A 24,177-nucleotide genomic window follows, 5' to 3' on the forward strand; every position below is an offset into this window, starting at 1 on the left:
CACGACACTACACAAATACAAAATCCATATATTTTTTAAACCTCTGGCATTGACAGTGTTCTGTTTCACACCCACAATGTATAGCACGCTGAGATGGGGAGAACCCCTGGTGCCGTTTGACACTAAACACACTCTACACACTCTACTCTACACATTTCAAAGAATTAAAAACTCTGCCGAACAGCGTTCAATTAACTTCCAAACTGCACCCCTTCTGTCATATAACAAACCTCTACAATATTCCAAACTCTTGCATGCCATCGGAACAGCCCACAATGGTGCTGCCGACCAGATGGGATCTATTATGTCATGCTACAACATCTTGATGACAGAGCTTTGCGCTTCCTCCTGCTTTTTACAATTGTAATTTTCTAGAAAATGTTTATCCAGCTTCTTCGCATCATTCTACTGTTTTGGCGTTCCTAAAGTCTGGAAAAGATCCAACCAATCTCCATAGCTATAGACCAATATCCCTCTCAAGCCGCCTCAGCAAAATTCTAAAAAATATTGTCCACAGTAGACTTGTCTGGATCATTGAGTCAGAACGGTTAATGAGCAATAGTCAATATGGCTTTCGTCAAAACAGGTCATGCTTGGACCTTATGGTTAAGGCTGAATTTACCATTCGTAATGCCTCTGTTAAACAAGAACATCTAGTAATGGTTTCCATAGATATAGAGAAGGCCTTTGACACCACCTGGCGGCATGATATGCTAAAAGATCTTTACTCTCTTGGTCTGTGGGGCAACCTTCCTATATTTGTTGTTGGGGGTTTAAAGACACAAGGGCATCTGAGGCCAAATTGTGTCTATTCATCGTTTAATTGCATGACCCTATCTTTATAGTTGTTAAATTATATACTTTTGTATAGGCCAATACATTTTAAGTATATTAAAAGTTCTTCAATATTTGCATTGTTTCCTAGGATATGAGATAAATCAGGTGATACGTTAAGCCTGGAAACTGATTGAAAAGTGTTTGACCAGATGGTTGAATGCAAGGGACAATCAAGCAGAAAATGGCGGACCGTAAGCCGACTGTTACAGGATGAACACTGAGGTGGGATTTCTCCCAATAGCAAGTGGAGATGGGTATGATGTGTATGTCCAATTCTTAGCCTTGCCAACACCACTTCCTCACGTCTGTTTGGTCTGAAGCAAGAGAGCCACAGCTTTGGTTCTTGTTTTATTTGGTAAAGTTTGCTGTTAGTATTCCTTTTCCATATCTGTGACCAGTTGTGGTAACATGCTTTACGAATAACAGGTTTGTAATCAGTGTATGGAACCTGAGGATGTTGTGAGAGAGTGGGTTGAGGATGTTAGCATTAGCATTAGCATTAGTAGAGGCATTTGATGCAAGAAAGCAAGCTTATGCAGCATCAGCCAAAAAAAAAAAAAAAAAAAAACCCACTTCCACTTCACCCCTCTGTTCGTTCAAAATAGCTGTCCAGCTGAGCCTTAAACTTATTTAGGCTATCAACCTCCACCACAAGGGATGGGAGTCTGTTCCACCAACCAACCACCCGCTGGCTAAAGGCAAATTTCCGCACATCTATCCTACATCTGTCTTTCCTCAATTTGAATTTACGCCCTCTCAGGTGATTTTTCTGAGCTAGAGGATGAATCCCATCAGCATTGAGCATGCTTAAACCATTCAAGACTTTATACACCTCTATCAGATCACCTCGCTGGTGCCTAGTCTCCAGACACTGTAATTTGCAAAATTTAAGCCTTTCTTCGTAAGAACACCCCTTTGTTCCATTCACTAATCTTGTTGCCCTTCTCTGTACTCGTTCCAGCAGCTCTACATCCTTCTTGAAATGAGGCTTCCAGACCTGTATACAGTACTCTAGGTGTGGCCTGACCATTGCCTTATACAATGGAATAATCACCTCCTTATCCCTGCTGGAAAATTTCCTGTATATCATTGAGAATACTCCATGAGCTACTCTTGCCGCCCGTCTGCACTGCTCAGAGAACTTCATATCTGCCTGCACAACCACCCCCAAGTCCCTTTCATTCTCTACCACTGTCAGTGTAGTACCACAGAGTTGATACGTTGCTCTGGGGTTGCTGTTTCCCATGTGTAGTACTTTACATTTGTCAATGTTAAACTTCATTTGCCACCTCTCAGCCCATCTGCTCAACCTGTCCAGATCCTGTTGCAGCAGCATAGTGTCAGTAGTGTCCTTGACAACCCTGCCAACCTTTGTGTCATCTGCAAACTTGGACATTAAGCTTGATATACCATCATCAGTATCATTTAAAAATACAGAAAACAATAATGGACCCAACACTGAGCCCTGAGGGACTCCACTAATAACATTAGTCCACGATGAGCAGTGTCCATTGATTACCACTCTCTGTCTTCTCCCGCTCAACCACCCCTTTATCCATAGCAGCAATTTGCCTCCAATGTCACAATGCTCCAATTTGTGTAGCAGTCTTCCATGTGCAACAGTATCAAAAGCCTTTCTAAGATCCAAGTATATAATATCAAAGTTATTCCCTGCATCCAGTTCTTTTGTGACTGCATCATAGTATCCAATGAAGTTGGTCAGGCAAGACTTCCCCTTAACAAAACCATGCCGTGTCTGAGCTATAACTGAAGTCTTGTCTAAATGATCCTGCAGTGCTTCTTTAACCAGTGCCTCCATTAATTTTCCTGGAACAGAAGTTAAGCTCACAGGTCTATAATTACTTGTGTCAGCCTTTGATCCTCCTTTGTGAATTGGGGTCACATTTGCACATTTCCAGTCTATGGGTACCTCCCCTGAGTCCAAGGAAGCTCTCATAATTATAGCTAAGGGTTTGCTTACTTCCTTTGCTGCCTCCTTTAATATAACTGGGTAGATCCCATCCACCCCGGGTGCCTTTCTTGTGTTTACCTTCAACAGTTTCTCCTCCACTTTACTCCCAGTTATTTCAAGATTCTGTAGCTTACTGCTAGAGTTGAATACACCTCTGGCATTCCCCTTGCTGAATAACTCCTCATGTGTGAATGTCGATGCAAAATATTCATTTAGTTTGTTAGCTACCTGAGCAGGATCATCAACAGTTGACCCATCAATATCAAGTGGACCAATCTGATTCATCCCCTTCCTTCTAGAGTTTACATAAGTAAAGAACTCTTTGCTGTTTTTCTTTGCATCCCTTGCCAAAGATTTCTCGTAATCTGCCTTCGCCTGCCTAACCTCCTTTGTAACTTGGTTGCATATCAACTTGTATCTATCATAGGCTTCTGTGTCATGTGTTAATTTGTAAGTATCCCATGCATTTTTCTTCTCTGCCATATGCCTCATTAGTTAATCTGACATCCATTTTGGCCTAAATCTTGAACAATATTTCTTAGTTGGTATGTAAAGCCTAGTAGCTTCCAAGATAAGTTCTTTGAATGCTTCCCATTTTGAATTTGCTGTTGGTAACATCATCAGTTGGTCCCACTGTATAGAATTTAAATACTGTCTCAGTCCATCGTAGTCGCCTTTACGGAAGCAATAACCCTTCCCTTTACCCCTAATGGTAGTTACCTCTTTGAGTAAATCCCACTTCAGCACACTGTGATCACTGCCACCTAGTGGTTCATTTATCTGCAGATTCTTAATGCATGAAGAATCACTCCTGATAATCAAATCAAGACTATTACTCCCTCTAGTTGCCTCCCGAACATGCTGATGTAGAAAACAATCATCCAATAAATCCACAAAAGCCCTGCTAGTGTGTGAGTAACCGGCCCCCAAATTCCAGTCAATATCTGGGAAATTAAAATCTCCCATTATAAGACTCTCTGATTTACTGGCCCACTCTATTTCCCTGTACAGTTCCTTATTATACTCATCAGAGTCATTAGGCCTATAGCACACTCCTACTCTCAATTTTGATCTCCCAATGCTTATGTCACACCAAACTGACTCAACACTGCACTGTCCAGCGATGTCGACTGGCTTCACTTCCTTGGTTTTTATGTGTTTCTTAACTAATAGCGTAACCCCTCCCCCCTTCCTATCCTGTCTATCCTTTCTGTAGACGTTGTACTCCCCAAATTGCAGTTCTGCATCCCTTATATCTGTGTGACACCACGTCTCTGATATCCCAACAATATCTGCCTTTGATATTTTGAGGAATACCTCAAATTCATCAAATTTATTTACTAAACTCCTAGCATTGGTGTACACGCAAGTATACCTGCACCTGTTTCTATTCTTAGCTACCCTAACACAACCCATGTGTTTACTTGTACCGCAATGGCTCCCAGCAGTCTCTGAAATACCATGCATCTTGTTTTTCAAGTTTCTGCTCATTCTAATAGAAGCAGTGCAAGAATCTCTTTCACGTCTGCCAGTGGCTACTGTCAATCTATTGGTCTTTGTCTCCCCCCAAGCTAGCAGTTTTCCGACCCACCTAACACTGCCTCGATAGCATCAGCAAATATTCTTGCACCCTTTCTATTTAAGTGTATCCCATCCCTGTAGAAGCAATCTCTCCTGTTAACAAGTACATTCCAGGCTGAAAAAAATTCTACCCCTTGAGCCTTGCACAATCTTTCCAGGGCCGAATTGATCAACAATCCTCTCATCATATACTCCCTCCTATCGTGTCTGGGCAGAATTGCAGACACTTTCAAATTCAACCCTAATTCTCGGCTTTTGTTCAACAGTGACCTGTACTTGTTAAGTAATTCTGCCGGTCTCCTACTCTTAATATTATTAGTGCCAACGTGTACAACTATATCACCTTTTGTGCCCTTAAAAGATGATATTCGCTCTACAACATCATCAACCTTTGCCCCTGGCAGACATACCCTGGTCCTGTTCCACCTATCTTTTTTACAAAGCATGTTCCCCGTTTCCCTGACAATAGAGTCACCAACAACTACTAGTTCCTTCGGGACCAGCGCATTCTGCCTTGGGGGTTGTCTCTGTGTCACGCGATGCCCAAGTGCAAAGTCTGCACTTTCATTTCCCGGAATGCTAGAATGGCCAGGGATCCAGCAAAAGCAGATTGACTGATTGGACATACTACAGGAAAATAGTTGGGAATGAATTTCTTTCAATGTAGGATGAGAAGAGGAAAAATTCTTCCTTATGGCATTGATAGCACTGAGGGAATCCATGTAAATTATTGCGGGTGAGATGCAAAGTTCAATAATCTTACTAAGTGCTAACTTGATGGCATAAAGTTCAGTAGTGAAGACACTGCATGATAAAGGTAGTGTGGCTGAAATTGTACATGTAGGAAAAACAGCTGCAGCACCTACCATACTATCAGTTTTGGACCCATCAGTATATATTTTTCAGAAATCGGAGTTAAGAGTAGCATGAGCTGAGTGCAACTGTCTCATGTTATTGGGAGATATGACATTCTTCCCCCACTGGAGAAAATGTGTGTCATGTGAGGCACAAACATACGTCCAAGGTGGAATAGGTGCAGTTGTGTTCTGAAAAATATCAGCTAAATCAATGTTCCAACTCAGAATAAGATTTTTGATCCTGAGAGAAGCAGGTCGATTTTCATGTGGCTTATTCTCATAAAAGGAATCCCACCGAGTGTGATAAAGATACTCCCAACTGGGGTGCGATGGAAGACTCTGGATCTTAGAAGCACAGAAAACCAATAATGTTTTTCTACGAAGATGGAATGGAGGCTCGTGGGCTTCGATATAAAGATTTTGCATGAGAGAAGTCCTGAATGCGCCCAGAGCAGTCCTCAGGGCACTGTGCTGGATGACATTCAGCCGATCTAATGTGCTTTTCCTAGCTGAGTCATATACGGGAGAACCATAATCTAAGCGTGAACGGATCAGAGATTTGTAGAGGTGAAGTAAGGAGTACCGATCAGTTCCCCACGACATGGATGAGACTGATCGAAGCATGTTCAACTGTTTTAGACAAGTAGTTCGTAGATATGTGATATGTGCTTGGAAGTTAAGCTTACTATCTAATATCAGACCGAGAAATCTGATGCTGTTTACTACTGGTATTGGACAATTGTTTAGCTGTAATTCAGGATGGTGGTGGACAGCACGTTTCTTACAAAAGTGAGTGGTGGTAGACTTTTGTTCAGCTAGTCGATATCCGTTGCGTGACATCCAGGATTCAATTCTGTTAATGGCAAGTTGGGGTTGACGCTCAATGGTGTTCATGCTTTGCGATTGGCAGGAGATGGCGAGGTCATCCGCGTACATATAAGCCTCCACAGTTTTGGGCATGTCTCTAGTTATGCTGTTGACTCGAATTGCAAATAACGTTGCACTGAGTATAGATCCCTGTGGTATTCCTTCTTCCTGAATATGGGGTGTAGACAGTACGTTCTGATAACGGACCTGAAAAGAGCGGTGGCGCAAGAAATTCTGAATTATCTGAGGGAGATGACCCCTTAGTCCTAGGTGATAAAGGTCCATAATAATACCATGTCGCCAGGTAGTATCAAATGCCTTTTCAATATCTAAATTGACCATGACTAGATGTTGCTTCATGACAAAGGCGTTGCGAATATTCGATTCAGCTTTGATAAGGACATCAAGAGTGGATCTGTTCTTACGAAAGCCACTCTGATGATCTGTTAAAAGGTTCTCTGCTTCTAAGATCCAGGTAAGCCTCGTATGTACCATTCTTTCAAAAATTTTCCCTATGCAGCTTGTGAGAGATATTGGCCTATAATTGTTAACCAAAGAAGGGTCTTTGCCTGGTTTTGGTATGGCAAGTATGAGAGAATGACGCCAGAAAAGCGGATAGGCATTTTCTGAGAAGATTCGATTTTAGAAAATTAATAGGGTACGTAAGTCCTCTTCAAGTAATTGTTTTAGCATGATGTAATGTACGTCGTCTGGGCCGGCAGCACTATTTGAAGATTTATTTAAGGATTCTTTGAGTTCTGTTATATTAAATGGTTGATTGTATGGAAGTGAGAGCCGTGTGAAGAAGTTAATTTTGCGGCGTTCTGCATCTGCCTTGATGCGCTGAAAGGAGATCGGGTAGGAAGAAGAAGCAGATATTGTAGAGAATGATTCTGCTAGCGCATTGGCGATTTCCTTAGGTGCCGATAGATCTTTCCCATTCCAACAGAGTATTGGAGAGGGTGGTCGAGTGAATTTTCCATTTAGTGCTTTAATTCTTCTCCAAATGAATCGTGGGTCAGTGTCTTTGGTGATAGTTGAGGCAAATGAGATCCACGAGTCACGTTTGGCTTTTCTCCTAATCTTCCTTGCTTTGGCTTTAAGTCTTTTGTATTCTATTAGATTATTGGTTGTCGGAAACTTACGGAATTTGTTCCAAGCACGGTTTTTCTCACGCTTGGCATTAGAACAATCTGTATTCCACCAGTTGTTATGGTGGGAGTACTTGTGAGGTTGTGACTTCGGGATTGAATATTTTGCTGCATTTAGTATTTGATTGGTAATGTAGTTAGTTACGTCTTCAATTGGATGTTGCTGAACATAACTCCTGTCTAACTGGACCTGGGTATAGTAGCTCTCCCAGTTTGCCTTCTTGAACTTCCAGGTGGATCGGACCTCGAGATTTGCAGTTACCCGTGTTTGTAATGAGCAAAGGATTGGAAAGTGATCGCTGTTTAAAGGATTGTTTAGCACTGACCATGGCATACTTGGGAGAATTGCTGGTGAGCACATAGACAAGTCTATTGCAGAAGTAGATCCTGTAGATAGGTTAATATAAGTGGGAGATCCAGAATTTAGGTTGTTATTATTCATGAATGTTTCTATTAATTTGCCTCTTGTATCAATCGCAGGCGACCCCCATAATGGATGGTGGCCATTGAAGTCACCTAAAAGGCAGATTGGAGATGGTAATTGCATAACCAAATTATCAAGTTCTGTATTTGACAATGGTTGAGAAGGGGAAATATATATAGAAGTTAGGGTAATTGATATACCGATTGAAATACGTGCTGCCACAGCTTCTAGACTAGTTTGTAACTGAATTTGCCTGGACGGTATGTTTGATTTTATAAGCATAGCTACTCCTCCGCGAGCAGGAGACTCCGAAATCCTGTCTTTTCTATATATTGTATAATTTGTAAATTTTGGTGAAGCTTCAGATGATAAGAAAGTTTCTTGTAGACATACTCCTATCGGATTGTATTGAATCAGTAAATCTTTTATGTCATCAGAATTGCTTCTTAGTCCTCTGCAGTTCCACTGTATGATATTAGACCTTATTTGAGTTTAGTTGTGGTCGATTGTTCTGACTGTTTTTTAGAAGTGGAGCATTTCGATCTGTCTTGCTTTATTTTATCTTTTTTCGGGAAATAGGGGCGAACAGAATCCATGGTGTCATTTGCATGGAGTTCCAAAATGGGCTCCCCATTATCTGAACGCTCATCTACTTCCATACTGTTGGTGGGAGTTTCCATTTTTTTTTGAACCTGTGCCAGATTTCCTTTGCTCTGTGTCATATGGGACCGATTCAGTATCACCAGGGATACTGATTGGGGTATTTGTAGCTTCGCTAGTTTTATTTTGAGGATTTTCTTTTTTTGAATTTGAAAGAGTAGATTTAAGCCAATTAGTCATTGAGGTATTAGGCGGAATTGATACATCTGTTTGTGCTCCAGTAGATACATAGTTTCTAGTGCGAGCAGCGTAGGTTCGACTGCTAGGCATGCTCAACATAACTTGCCTACGTGCCTCAGGAAAAGTAACTTTATTTTCTATTTTATATTTTTGGATTTTTTTCCCTGTAATCCATAATTCGCAAGATTTGGAAAAGGCAGGGTGACTTCCCTTGCAGTTTGGACACGCAGCGGTTGCGGCCGAGCAATCAGCTTGAGTATGTTCTTTAGCTCCGCAGATGGGACAAATGGGGTCACCTCTACATGCCTGCTGTGAATGACCATATTTCTGGCATTTGAAGCAACGAACAGGATTCGGAATATATGGTCTAATACGACAATTCAAATAGCCAGCTTTGATTGAGGATGGTAAGTCTGGAGTACTGAATGTTAAAATGATGGTTCTAGTTGGAGTTAGATTCCCATCTTTTTTACTCGTGATTCTTTTTACACTTGTTACCTTTTGACTACTAAGTTCTTGGAGTAGTTCTTCTTCGGAGACTGTGATTAGGTCCCACCCACTCACTGATTAGGTCCCACCCACTCTTGGTGAATTTAAGGTTCTGTGGGGAGTAACTGATACTGTCAGCCCCCCAAATGATGTTGTATTTAACAGCCGCTCAGAATGTTTTGAGGTGGCTGTTTCGATCAGGAGGTCTCCAGATTGTAGTCGCTTCACCATTTTTGGTGACCCTGCAATAGACTCTAAACACTTTTGTATCAAGAATGGTGATAACTTGCCTACAGGTTGGGCAGATAACGAATGTACCACCAAGAAATTCGGTATCTCATTTGGACATTTTGCTTCCGTTCGAAGCCTTTTTGGGTGAATAGAGTCATGGTCAATGTCGAGTCTCTTGTCTTGAGCTCAATGGCTCTAAAGGGGGATAACTATTTGTACCCATGTTAGCTCCTTTTGGCCCTGGGGGTTTACCTTTACCACCCAGATTACCGGCCCCGCCACGGGGAGGCAGGAGCAGTGCCGCTTGTGGCCAAGCGTATAGGTTAGGTTAGTTAGTAGGAGTACTAAATTAAAGAAAAAGGTTCTTTCCTTCTTCTGGGCTCACTTCTTAGTGTTTTTAAGAAAATGAAGCTACTTAACGAAAAGGTTTAATAAGTAAGGGAGAAAGCAAAATAGAACCTAGTCGCTTACCAAAAAACGCTCTTTAAACGCACCAGAATCGCTTGGCCACGGAAACGCTTGGCACCCGGGGCCTCCTATATTTGTGAAGAATTTTCTATTTACAATATCGTTTCAGGTTCGATACCAGCAAGCCCTTTCTGCAACGTTCATTCAGGGTAAAGGCGTTCCACAGGGATCAGTACAAGGATCAGGGATCATAGATTCTATCACTAAACTTCCAAATAAACATAGAGACTTACCTTTACGCAGATGACCTTTCCATCTCCTGTCGTTCCCAAAACATGAGATCTATTGAACGACAACTTCAGATATCACTGAATAAAATACAGCAATGGGCCGGCATCAACGGCTATAGACTTTCACAGCAGAAAACAGTTGCTATCCATTTTTGTAAACAACGCAAGTTTCATCCGGATCCTGAACTTCATATCTCTAACATCCCAGTAGCTAATAACATCAGATTTCTAGGATTAATCATGGACAACAAGCTAAATTTCTTAGAGCACATTAAAAAATTACGTACATCATGTCTAAAAAAGATAAACATACTTAGAGCACTATCTGACCGAACCTGGGGTAAAGATCGCACCGCGTGCAGATTATACAGGGCATTAATCAGATCCCGTCTTGATTATGGAGCTCCCATTTACGATTCTGCAAGAAAGAGTGCATTACGCTGGCTTGATCCAGTTCAACACTGTTCGCTGAGGATTGCACTTGGTACATTCAGAACATTGCCAGCACACAGCCTTTACATTGATGCTCACGAGCCCCCACTATCTTTACGTAGGAAATCGCCATTGCTGAAGTACTCTGTCAAGATACAAAGTTAAATGCCTTGCATCCCTCCACCATTAGAAAATCTGTTCAGAAATAAAACTAGCATAGTAAAACCAGCTGGTCTTCTCCTTCTTGAACTAATGCAGGTGTGGAATGTTTCCATCCATTCTGTACAACAGGTAGCAATTTGTACTCAATCACCATGGGTTCCACCTCCTATACCGACCTGTAACACTTACCTCTATCAATGGGGAAAGAATATTTTGCAAGTATCAAATATCAGTCGACTTCATGCAGTTCATACTCAAAGATATATTGATTTTTTACCAATATACACAGATGGCTCTAAATCCAATTCAAACGTTGGAGCAGCTGCAATGTTTCCGAATACAATTGTATCAGCATCCCTTCCATCTGAATTCAGTATCTTTTTAGCTGAATTATTCGCAATTAAACTAGCTTTACAAAATCTCTCTTCTGACCAGTCTTTAAAATCTGTAATTTACACTGATTCCCTCAGCTCAATCAAGGCATTGTGTAATTCCTCAGATAAAGTTCACCCTGTTATTAATCAAATTAGATTATTATTGTAGATTGAAGAACGCCACCAACTAGTTACCTTCTGTTCGATTATTTTTATTATTAGCCATATGATGCAAGGAAGCCTGAGGCTTATGCTGCACCGGCTAAAAAAAAAAAAAAAATTCCCTATTACCCTGAGAGAGAGAGAGAGAGAGAGAGAGAGAGAGAGAGAGAGAGAGAGAGAGAGAGAGAGAGAGAGAGAGAGAGAGAGAAGAAGAAGAAGAAGAAGAATGATGATATCCAGCTCAGGACCCTGGTTGTGCCAAGGCGGTACTCATCAGATGTGAGCCCCTGGGGGTGAATACCAGCACATTCTGGTATTTTGGGCAATGAACTGGCCGATAATGCTGCAAAAATCCCAACCACCTTACATTTAATCAATATCCGTGCTCCAGCATCAGACTATGCACTAATGATTAACGCTGCATGCCTATCAAAATGGGCAGCATTATGGCATTCGCAAACAAATAATATCCTCTTTCAGATTAAACAGGATCCGAAAATCTGGCACTCTAGTGTCCGTGCATCAAAACGAGAAGTAATCCTTTCAAGTGCAAGATCATACTCAACTAACCCACCTTCATTTATTCACAGGAGATAATCGACCACAGTGTCCACATTGTTATATAAATATGACTGTTAAACACATTCTCCTTGACTGCCCTTATAAAAACAAGACAGAATTTCAACCCTGCAATCGATGGTTAACTTTCATCAACCAATAACTGTAGAGAATTGATTGGTGACAGAGCCAATATTTCTGAAGTTTTCCACTTCCAGAAGAAAACTGAAATTTTGAATCTTTTCTGATTAAGGACCTTATTGACTGTACGAGACCTTCTGATTTCCTTTTTATTATAAAAGAATAGGCGCATTATAGCCAAGTAGCTTATGCCCCATGAAACCCCCATAACAACAGCATTCCTTATATCTGTGTGACACCACGTCTCTGATACCCAACAATATCTGCCTTTGATGTTTCGACCAACATCTCAAATTCATCAAATTTATTTACCAGCCTCCTAGCATTGGTGTATACACAAGTATACATCCATGTATTCTTGTTACCCAAACACAGCTCATGTGTTTACTTGTTCCGCGATGACTCCCAGCAGTGTCTGAAATTCCCGCACCTCGCTTTCCAGACTGCTGCTCATTCCAATAGAAGCAATGCAAGAATCACTTTCACCTGCCGGGTTCCAATATGGCGGCCTTAGTATCCGGACACGTTTTATCGCGCTCCTGATTTTTAATGGAATTTAGTAGTTTAAAATGTGAATATAGTTCAAAAAAGTGTTCAAGCTGAAAGAACTTAATCGGAGGATTGCCTAGGTGAGACTATTTTTATATTCTACTGGGAATTTAGTAAACTACCAGCGTTTTTTATCTGTGTCCTTTGTTGCCAGACCTACAATGGTCACCATGTGGCTGGCGGCAAGGCCATAGAGAGGCACTGATATAAAGCAGTGTCCACGTCGGTAGTTTGCACTTGACTGGGGAGGTTCCCAAACCGTGTTAAAACCGAGCAGGAAGTTTGCTCCACCAAACTGTGCTGATAACTGCTGTATGTTATATTATGTGTGTATTAACTGCTTTATGTGTACATTAAACCAGAAGCAATGAATTCAGTGACTCCCCCCCCTCTTGCCATAAACTTTGCCTAGCTGGCTGTGAACTCCTTACCTATGCATTCCACGGAATTACTAATGACACTCGCCTCCGGCGCCCCAGGAAGCCCCTATGAGAAGTGATCCTGCTCTTCTGGGAGCATTTTCACACTAGGCTATTCCCCCCCCCCTTAGTGACCGAAGGGGATAGCATAAAACTTCAATAACCACCTGAGTGACCGAAGGGGATAGCACAAAACTTCAATAACCACCTGTGTGCCTCCAAATTCAACCACAGATTTGTGGAGGACATCGTCCGACAGCATTTTCAGTGCCCTACCAGATCATCCCAACATACGTCCGATAAACCGAACTGTCCCGTTATCCGGAATTCGCTAAATGGAAGGGAAAACAGAAAAAATTATGGAATCCTTGATGCAGTCACAAAGTGACCACCTCGACATTATTGACGAGACAGAAGATATGGAGGACACCCGATCAGGGGCCTCTCAAGCCAAGCGAAAAAATAAGCGAGTGACCCGCTCCCAGACCGAGTCTAGAGAGCAGCCCGACCACACAGCATCTCAAAGGGAAACAAACAACGATGACAAACAACAGGAACCACCCCTGAACCACACTCTTCCAGAGGGCTCCGTCTATGAGAAAACATTCATTTTAAAAACGGCCCTTGAAAATATATTCAAAGAGAACCCTAACAGGATCTCCTCCGGACTGAGGTCTCAAATTGTGACAATATTTCACAAAATGGAGACGATTCTCTATGGTACATACTTAGAAAGTGAGTGAATAGCTACACGGCTACAAACCTATATGGAATGTGGGGCAAACAAAATGCCACAGCGCGCCCCCACATATGCCCAAGCGCTGAGGAATATACCAAACGAGGCAGAGAAAAAAAAAAAAAAGTGGAAATCCAAAAAAAGAAAGTATTATTGAAAACCCCCGAACATCGTCATACTGAGACCCACCGGAGAAGAGAGACCCTCCAGTGAACAAATAAAGCAAAAAGTCATAAACAATCTCAAAGAGGACTTCGAAGATACTAGGAAAAAAGTCTATACGGAAAACAAGAAGTCCTGGTATCGAAATCGAGACGGAAAGCAAGGAGGAAGCCGAAGGGATAATAACGAACCCCAAGTTAAATACCCTGGGACTCATGGCAGAGACCCCAAAAAAGAAAGGCCCATCAATAGTTATTTTCAATGTGGACCAAAATCTACAACCACAACAACTCACGGAAGAAATATATAGAAGAAACCTAAAAAGCCACCTACCGAATCAAGAAGGGGCTACACTGCTGACTCCAAAATACAGAACCCAGTCCAAAACAAATGGAGGATATAACTGGACAGTTGAGCTGACTCCGCTCGCCTGGCAGGTCCTAAAAAACCAAAGCAGGATTTTTGTCGAGTGGAGCTGCCTCCGTTTTAGAGAGCATGTGGCCATACCGACATGCTTTAGATGTTGCAAATATGGCCACACCACTCACACCTGTGCCCAAAAGAAACCACCCTGCAGCCACTGCTCAGAGAGAGGGCATGGTTTTAAGACCTGCCCCAACCTAAAGGAACCCATCTGCACCAATTGCAAAAGCCCCAGAATGGATCCTGGCAGGTCCTAAAAAACCAAAGCAGGATTTTTGTCGAGTGGAGCTGCCTCCGTTTTAGAGAGCATGTGGCCGTACCGACGTGCTTTAGATGTTGCAAATATGGCCACACTACTCACACCTGTGCCCAAAAGAAACCACCCTGCAGCCACCACTGCTCAGAGAGGGGACATGGTTTTAAGACTTGCCCCAACCTAAAGGAACCCATCTGCACCAATTGCAAAAGCCCCAGAATGGATCCAACCACTCCATACGAGACTCAAACTGTCCCACTTACCTCAAGGTAAAAGGCACCTACCAACAAAGAATCGATTATGGGAATACAACATAAAAATTACAATTGCGGCGTACTAAAGATACACCAACTAAACGCCCACAGAGCTCGAGCGGTTGTTGAGCAGGTACAACTCCAAGCAGATGAGGATAATGCCGACATTATCATAGTCCTAAAACCGTATACCAATCAGAAACAAGTAAGGGGATACCCGCTCAATTATAAAATTGTTCAAAGCAACGAAGACACCCCCCTGGGCAGCAGTACTAGTAAGAAATCCAGAGATAACGGTTACAAAGATACCACAACTTTGCATGCCCTGGGCAGCCTGTGCCCATATAATATGCTCCATAGGCAGCTACTACATAATAGCCCTCTACTGTAGGCCTGGAGTAGAAATCGACTTTGCCACAACATATACAATCAGTACAGACAACCCTGGTAGGGCATAAAATCTTGATTGGAGCGGATGTTAACTGCCGATCACCTGTCTGGCACAGTACCAAACCGCACCGCAGGGGAACCTCAAACGGACGGAAACTAGAAGACTTCCTAGCAAATTCAATATTTACAGTCATAAACCAGCCGTTCTGCCGCCCAACGTATTGTAACATGCTATGAGGAGAAACGATCGACATAACTTTAACGTCCAGAAATATAGATACAAACGTAACCCACTGGACTGTACAAAACGCGTGGACTACGTCTGACCACCGAACCATCACTTACAGCATACAAAGGAATCAAGCTAGAACAGTCGCCACTAAATACCTGTCAAAGAGATTCGCAATCGGGAAAGCAAATTGGGTGCGCCTACTGCAATTTCTTCTCCACCCAAGGGAGACAGTACATGGAGGACTTGGACAGACGGGAGACCGTAGGTGAAAGGATAGATCCCAGCCAGTTCGCACAAGATATAACCTGCATAATCATCAATGCAGCGGAAGCGTCCATGACAAGGAAAATTCCGATGACGGGAGCAATGCCGTGGTGGACCCCGGAGCTGCAAAGAATGAGAAGACAAGTACAGGAGATAAAAGAAAGCAGTATCAAAGGGCACGAAGAACATGGCCCCAGGCGGAAGTCGCGGAACTGAGACAACAATATAGACAGATCCGAAACTTTTATACAGAAACTATTAAGAAAAACAAGAAAACATCCTGGGAACGACTTGTCCAAGTAACAGGAAATACTGAACCCTGGGGAGTGGTGTATAAAATCACCACAAACAAACTCCCCAGAGGCGAAGTGATGACCGCAACAAAGACGGCGCAAGGAACACTCAATGCAACATGGCAGGACTCAATAAAGAACATACTCAGCAATCTAATCCAAGACCCACCAGGCATACTAACAGAGGACCAGAAAGCCATCTGCCAAGCAAACGAAGAATATGAGACCCAACAACTAGAACCCCCTTTCACAGCCAACGAACTACAAGAAGCGGTATCACAAACCAGGAACAAAAAGTGCCCTGGCTCCGATCTCATCGAGCCGGAAATGGTCAAGAAAGCAGCGGAGGTTATGCCGGACCTCCTGCTCCGACTGTACAACACCTGTATCAAAGAGGGCCAGTTCCCCATCAGCTGGAGGACAGCCAATCTAAAACTGATCCTCAAAAACCGAAACAGACACCAAAAATCCCAATTCATATAGACCCATAGCCATATTGTCGACACTAAGCAAGCTTTACGAAAGATTATTACATAAAAGGATCCCCAACCACTATAATGAGGCAAACCTGAATTCACCCAAGCAATACGGCTTCAAATCGAGATCTTCGACCATAGATGCCGTCCAAGGCCTAATCACCAAAGCGATGCAGTGTACCAAGAAATATTTCCTTGTCATAGCCGTCGACTTTGCTGGCGCGTTCGACACCCTCTGGTGGCCGAGCGTCCTTTGCAGGCTCAGGGCAGCGAGAACACCAAGCAATTTGTACAGGAGCATCAAAACTTATCTCTCGGACAGAGACGTCCAAGTAATAACGCCCAACAAGAAGTTGACTTGGCCGGTCCGCAGGGGCTGCCCTCAGGGATCTGTCCTGGGGCCGCTCCTGTGGAATATAGTGTTTGATGAGTTCCTCACCATGGATCTGGGGGAGGTGGAGGCCCAGGCCTTCGCAGACGACCTCGTACTGACGGTCGCGGCGGATTCCAGACAGAACCTTGAAACGCTTGCAAACCAAGCCCTTGAAACCTTGCAGGACTGGACAAAACTACACACCTTAACAATCTCGCCAACGAAGACGGACTCAATACTACTGAGAGGGAGGTTAACCTTAGAAGACCACCACAAATCAAGCTGGCTGGACAAACAATCAAACTGTCAACGCAAATTAAATATCTGGGACTGATCATCGATCAGAACTTATCATTTAAACCACACCTAATCTATCTAAAAGAGAAACTGCGGAAATACACAGCGCGCGTTGCCAGAGTTACACGCAGGGACTGGGGGCTAAACAGGAGAACCCTGTCCCTGTATTATAAAGCCATCTTCATCCCGATAATAACATATGGATCTCCCATATGGTACAAGAAAGCAGGAACAGCGGTGAATAAAAGGATACTGGACACGATCCAACGCAACATATTATTAACAAGAGCATGTAACACGGTTAGTACGAGTGCCCTACAGGTCCTTGCGGGGACCCTACCCTTGGATTTAGAGGTAACCTGCTGCAGACTTATGTATCTACTAGCCAAAGGAACCCAGACCACCTACAACGGTCTTACCATTGACATCACCAATAACAGGAAAGACGAGTAACACAAAATAGTGGACCACCTCGTACAAATTTGGCAGAGAAGATGGACAGACGTGGAAAAAGGAGCGGTAACAAAAAAATTTATTCCCCAAGTAACCAAGCTGTATCCCAAGGCTCCCGCATGGCTGTACCCAGGCCTAAACACTACTTTTCTACTCACCGGCCACGGGCCTTTCAAGGCCAAATTAAATGCCATGGGCATAATCATGGAATCACACTGTCTTTACGGCGAACTAGAAACATGGCATCAAGTTATGCATCAGTGTGAAATATACGAAGACATCAGAGGTCAAATGATCACGAGAATTAAATACATCCCTAACACCCAGGAACACCATCTCCTGGACACACCAGAAGAATTTGTCGCCTTTAGTCGCTTTGCCCAGGACGTCTTCTCCAGAAAAAAACTACAAATAGCCATCCACCAAGGCCAACAGGAGTAATGAAACCAAATATGAACACCAAGGAATACGAGAAACTAAGGACGGGGATATCAACCAATGATTGATGACCATTGGAATATGCCACCCGAAGTTGAGACCGGAACGCCACCCGTTTAGATGACAGAACCCACCTGATAGGGAAGTAAAAAAAAAAAAAAAGCTATCACACAATCAGAGAAGGATGCTGAATCAAAGAAAGAGGAACACAAGTAGGCGGCTTGCCCGATGAGTGACAATGAAGAGAAACAGACGTGAGACAAAGGCCATATTGGAGACCTGAAGAGGGCACTCTAGCCCTCTTCACCTATAATTCCTAACTCCCCGGGAGGAGGGGACGGCCACACGGTCCCTCCTTCTCGCCATCCCCTGTTTCCTCTCTGGTGGGGCATGGGCATGCCCCACTGAAACTGGGGCCGCCTTCTCTATTGGTTGGCTCCATACTTCTACCCTTTCCCCCAGCCATCAGCCTCCCTCCCCTCTATCTTCACGCTAGCGAAGTCCCACACATCAAAATTAATACATCAAAACCGCCATACGTCCAGCATTCGGCCTAAGAAATTGAAGCGATAATATCCCCACGTCAACGCAAATAATAAAAAATCACTTTATTTTATTTTATCGATGACCATTGGAATATGCCACCCAAAGTTTTTTTTTTTTTCTTTTTTTTTGGTCCTAGCCGCCGAAATCTCAGGAAACTAAGCGGCAGGACCTGCCAGAGTAAACTAAGTCTACGGAGTTCCTGGCCTGCCTCCACGGGGCGTAAGCGCGGCAACGTTGGATCCCAACAGGGGTCCAGCGGCTAAATGGCCAGAACAACGGTACACGACATTACACGATCCAAGATTCATACACTTTTAAATCTCTGGCATTTACAGTGTACTGTAATACACCACAACGTAAACTACGCGGAGATGGGGGAATCCCTGGTGCCGCTTGACCCTAAAAACACTTACTTACTCTCACCTGTGCCAGCAGCTAGTGTTAAGCTGTTAGTCCATGTATCCCCCAAAGCTAGCAGTTTTCCGACCCACCTAACACTTCCTTGATAGAATCAGCAAATATTCTTGCACCCTTTCTATTTAAGTGTATCCCATTCCTGTAGAAGCAGCCTCTCCTGTTAACAAGCACAGATCAGGCTGAAGAAAATTTATCCCATGGGCCTTGCACAATCTCTCCAGGGCCGAATTGATTGACAAGGCATCTACACTGTGCTGCCACTTTATTAGGTATACCTACCTAGTAGCGTGCTGAACCTCCTTTAGCCTTCAAAACAGCCTGAATTCGTATAGGAACAAGTATTGAACAAGATGCTGAAAACGTTGTGCAGGAATGGAGTACCATGCAGACATGAGTGTGTCACGCAGTTTTTGAGATTCGACGGAGGTTTAGGCCTGCAGTGAACAGCCCTTTCCAGCTCATCCCAAAGATGTTCAATAGCATTCAGATCTGCAGACTGAGCGGGCCACTGCAGCAAAGAAAAGTCATTGTCATGTTCCTGGAACCATTCCATAGTGATTCGGGCTTTGTGCACCGGCGCATTATCCTGCTGGAAGTAACCATCTGACTAAGGATAAACTGTCAACATGAACATATGCACTTCGTATGCACATATGCACATATGGCACACGTTGGGTCCAAGGAAACATTTCCCACACCATAACACTGCCCCCACCACCTTGCACAGTAGTCGTCAGACATGATGGGTCCATGGATTTGTGGGAGTGGGGATTTTATTTATTATTTATTAATTATATTTATATATCCTTTTGGTTAGTTCCCCTTTTAAATAACTCCCCACTTGCGCATCTGACTATTAACTTCACAGAAAATTTTAGGTTCAAGGGGAAAAGCTCTTTAGATGTATTTAATGCCCTTCGGATAGGCTGGTGCTCAGAACAACAAAAAATACACAAAAGTTGTATATAAAATTTAATTTATCGTACACATTTACATGAATACATCAAAACCATAACGATCAAATTCAAACACATGACAAAATAATCTAATCTCATCTACTTATATATCATAATCATAATCAAAATTCCCCTTTCAAGAACTGATAATGTTTCTTCCTCCTTACACCTGAGCTCAAATAACTTTAAAAATCTGTTAACATTCTCTCTCCTTTACAAATCAATTTCTTACTCCAAAATTAGATTAAACTTCTATACTCTTAATTTCTGGAGAATTTGTTATCCCCCCCTTTATAACAGATTATAATTTACAACCTTCTTCAATACAGGTAATCATGCCACTGCCAATTTCTACAAATAACAACTTGAACATTTGATGGCTACCGTCGTTTTTCTTATTCCCTCTAATTCCTTTCCAAAATTCAATACTTATTACAATGATTATTAACAGTTATCACTCACTTCTAATTCCCATCCAAAACATATTTAATTGCAGCCTATCAAACAATTATAAACAAGGCATCAATTACTTCGAATAAACTAAGACTTCTATACACTTATTACTTATTAACATTGTCCTTCAGCACATATCCTACAATAACTTACCGTTACAACTGAGTAATTCTTATACCTATCTCAGTGTTCTGTTTAAAAGTTCTACCAATTCGGCTATCAGGGTATCTACAGTCCTTTGTGTGAATGAGAATACTTAAGAGAACTAATCACTTACTTAGTTATCTTGAAGGGCTCTGCGGCATGTCCTTCATCTTTCTCGCGGTGAACAGCAAGTCTATTCCATTTGGAACGCATCTCACAAACTCTTGGAGAGTTCGACAGGAGTTTTCGGGTTTGCTTCTTGGGTTTCGAGTACTTTTGCTCCTTGAAAGCGATTCATTTCATCTGGTCAACATGTTTGTTCTCCCTTCTGTCCGGCTCCGGATTTTATCGGCTTCAGCACCATTATCTCCTGGGCATCAGACATCTTGTTTATTAACACAGGAGTTGATTCCTTCTCAATTGTTGTGTAAGATCCTACAATGAGCTAACTTCTACCGCATTCTGCCTTCTCAACTATTTAGTTGCCTTCTGCTCTTCACGGACAATACGTCGGGCTTCCTTTATGGTCCAACGATTTTTAATTTTTCTCTACGGCACTTTTCTCCATCCCTTTCACTCCTTCACTCCAAAAAACTCTGTCTGCTACTGACATTACTGACAGATTGAATAACTGACTGACTAATACATCTTAACTTATTCTCTCCACTTACACCATTGCCTCTCTCACTAATTCTTCTATCTTAAAACTTATCTACCCTTTCTCAACTAACTACTCCATCTTAAACTGGTCAGCACTTTCTCAACTCTGACAGATTCACTCATTTCACTAACACTAACTAAGATCTCCACTTTCTCTCTTACTAACTCATCCTAACCAACTCCGACAAAATCTCAACTTTGTCTTACATTAAACCATTGTCACTGACACTAACAAAAAAAACTCAACTCTGTGTGTATCTCCCACCCCTTCACTCTTTTTTATTCTACCCCTCCCACATCTTACTCCCGAGTCCGCCACGCCTATTATCAGTGACTCCTTCCAATCCTATGCTCATCCTCCAATTTCTTCTCCTTTCATTTGTTGGAAAACCCTTTCTCAGCCAGCCCAGTAACACGTGTTCCAATACTCCCCTTTTTACAATTTTACCAGGTCATACTCTGTGCCCTTAGATGTTAGCCAATTATCCAAAAAACAACACTCCCCTCTCTCTAACGTCTTGTCCCTGTAACATTCTAAAACCACGAAACTCACATCTAGTGACCACAGCATCTATTTTTGGAATCTTATTTGCTGGTCAAGAACCCACTTCCTGTTTACGACCCCGCATAAACCTTAATTCGTCTGTTTGCGCCAGACCCCATGCCGCTTTACAGTAGTTTTCTTCGTTTATTCCCCGCTTATAGTGGAAGTTGAAAGCATGGACCCTGCCTTTATTTCTTACTGAATAATCCTATTAGTGAAATAGACGATATTACCATCTTATCCCACTAGCGGCAAGAATCTTTAAAAAAAAAACTAACTTCCAAAGTTTTTATAAAAAATTTTTATTTTTTATTTTTTTGTAAGATTCCATATCTTACAAATTCATGTTGTTTTCGCCAAATTCTGTGCCTTCCATCAACATGATGCACCAGGAACTTAGACTCGTCAGACCAAACAACTGTTTTCCTATCCTCGATAGTCCAGTGCTGGTGTTGTTGTGCCCATAGGAGGCGTGCTCTCTCGTTCTTCATTGATAACAAAGGTACGATGTGGCCGTCAGCTGTTATAACCCATTCGCGACAAAGTGCGACTAGTAATCCGTTGCGATATTTTGTTCTGTGCACCAAGGTTGTATTCTGACGTGATGTGCGACATTGTGTACGGTCTGTTTGTTTGCACAATTCTAGCCATCCTCCTCTGACCACTCTCATCAACAAGCGATTTTCTTCCACAGGAGTGCCATTGAGAGGATGTTTTCTGTTCGTTGCACCATTCTTGATACACCCTTGAAATTGTGGTGCGTGAAAAGTTCAGGAGAACTGCCGTTTCAGAGATACTTTGTCCAGCGTGTCTTGCACCTACTACTCTGCCACGTTCGAAGTCCGTTAGATCACTCCTTTTCCCAATTCTTGCTACGGTTTTTATGCTTAACTGATACTAGAAATGTCTTGTTGCATTTATATCCACAACTGTGGTCATGTGACTTGCAACGTTGTGGACAACCCATTTGTGTGCACAGCAGGGGTGTACGTAATAAAGTGGTAGCACAGTGTATGCATAGTACAAATAAATGCAAAAGAACAAGGGCAGTATCAGATGAAATAAAAGTAATATGTGAAAGGGAGCATATTGATATAGTCTGTATTCAAAAACCCTGTACTCAGAAGGGATGTGTTATAGGTTATCCACTACCTACATGGATGATGTGTACAGAAGAGGATCAACAAGCAGCAATTTACCAGGAACTCCCTAATAGTGCTTAATTTGTTATACACAAATTAAGCACTATTAGGGAGTGTGTATACGAGTTGAATCTGAATCAACTTTGTTGTTCATTTGCTGCATGTACTGTCATGTTTCAGACATATTAATGGCAGGGCTGGTTTTAGGCACGATCAAGCGGTTCCACCGAACAGAGCGCTAAAATTTAGGAGGTGCAAAATTCCCCGAAAGTTCACTGATTTGCTGTAAATTTAAAGTCGGAGAGTGCGCACCAAAAAATCTCGCACAGGGCCGCTGATAGACCTGGGGCTGCTTCTGATTAACGTCGACATTGCACAAACAGAAAATGTAGGCTCACTTACATGATATCCACTTATATTTGCCATGTCATTGATGACTTGCTTCGATCATTTGATTAATGAGCTTGGGCATCAGACACATTTCTAGCTCTCAGTAATTTAGCGGTTCAGAATCTTCTGTGGAAGAGAGCATGCTTTTTTTTTTACCGTAAAGGGGAATCAAATATTGATTTGACCATCTACAATATTACTGCAGCACGAATGATTGAGAATTCGGAAGTGAAATCAAGCTGGACTGATAATGATCACTAATCTATTCTATTTACAGTCAGAGGAGGAGCAGGCTAGGCTCCCAACTATATGGCAGCAGAACAGGTTTACCGTACTTTATGCAAAATTGCACAAATTTGAGTACTGTATTTAAAATAAACTTGAATGTTTGGGGACAGGCTATTGAATCTGTATTGGGAAAAATGGACATCAGATGCTCGTACATGCAATATGATGCCTATTTGTGCATTAATGAGATGGAAGAACTACAAGAGTTCCTGTGAAATGGCGGTCAGCTGAACGTTACTGTAAAAAAAAAAAAAAAAAATTTGGCTAGAATTGAAATGTACAGTGGCGGACAAAAAAACCATCATCGTAAAAAAAGTCACATTTGTAGTGAAACATATAAGATATTGTTTGATTACAATCATTTTGTTTGTTGCAAAGCAAAAGTATTGTGTCAGATAACGCTTCTATTGCATCAGGCAATGATTGCAAAGTCGTTTCTATAAATACGGCGTTGTAAGGGTATACACGCTCATTAGTATCCTATTTTGTGGAGTTGTAAGCATGGTTCCATATCCACCAAGGAAAAAAAGTGTAGCTATTGCTCTGTCCCAGGAAGGGCTTTCTATGCGTGCTGTCACTTATAAAATAGGCTACAACCAGTCAACAGTATCCTTAGTGCTGAAATTTAAAGCGTGAAACCGGTGATGTGAACAGAAGATCTGGATCAGGCTGTAAGAGCGTGACTACGCCTTCCCAAAATCTATATTTGAAACGGCTATGCCTTCGTAATTGCCATGCTAGTGCTCCTGATCTAAAACTGGACTTTGAGATGGCCTCTGGTGTTGAAACAAGTGCACGAACTATTTAAAGATGGCTTTCGGAATGCGGTGTGCATGCCTATCGTCC

The sequence above is a fragment of the Mastigoproctus giganteus genome, chromosome 8 (genome assembly GCF_048544385.1).
Source record: "Mastigoproctus giganteus isolate SK-2022 chromosome 8, ASM4854438v1, whole genome shotgun sequence".
NCBI lineage: Eukaryota > Metazoa > Arthropoda > Arachnida > Uropygi > Thelyphonidae > Mastigoproctus > Mastigoproctus giganteus.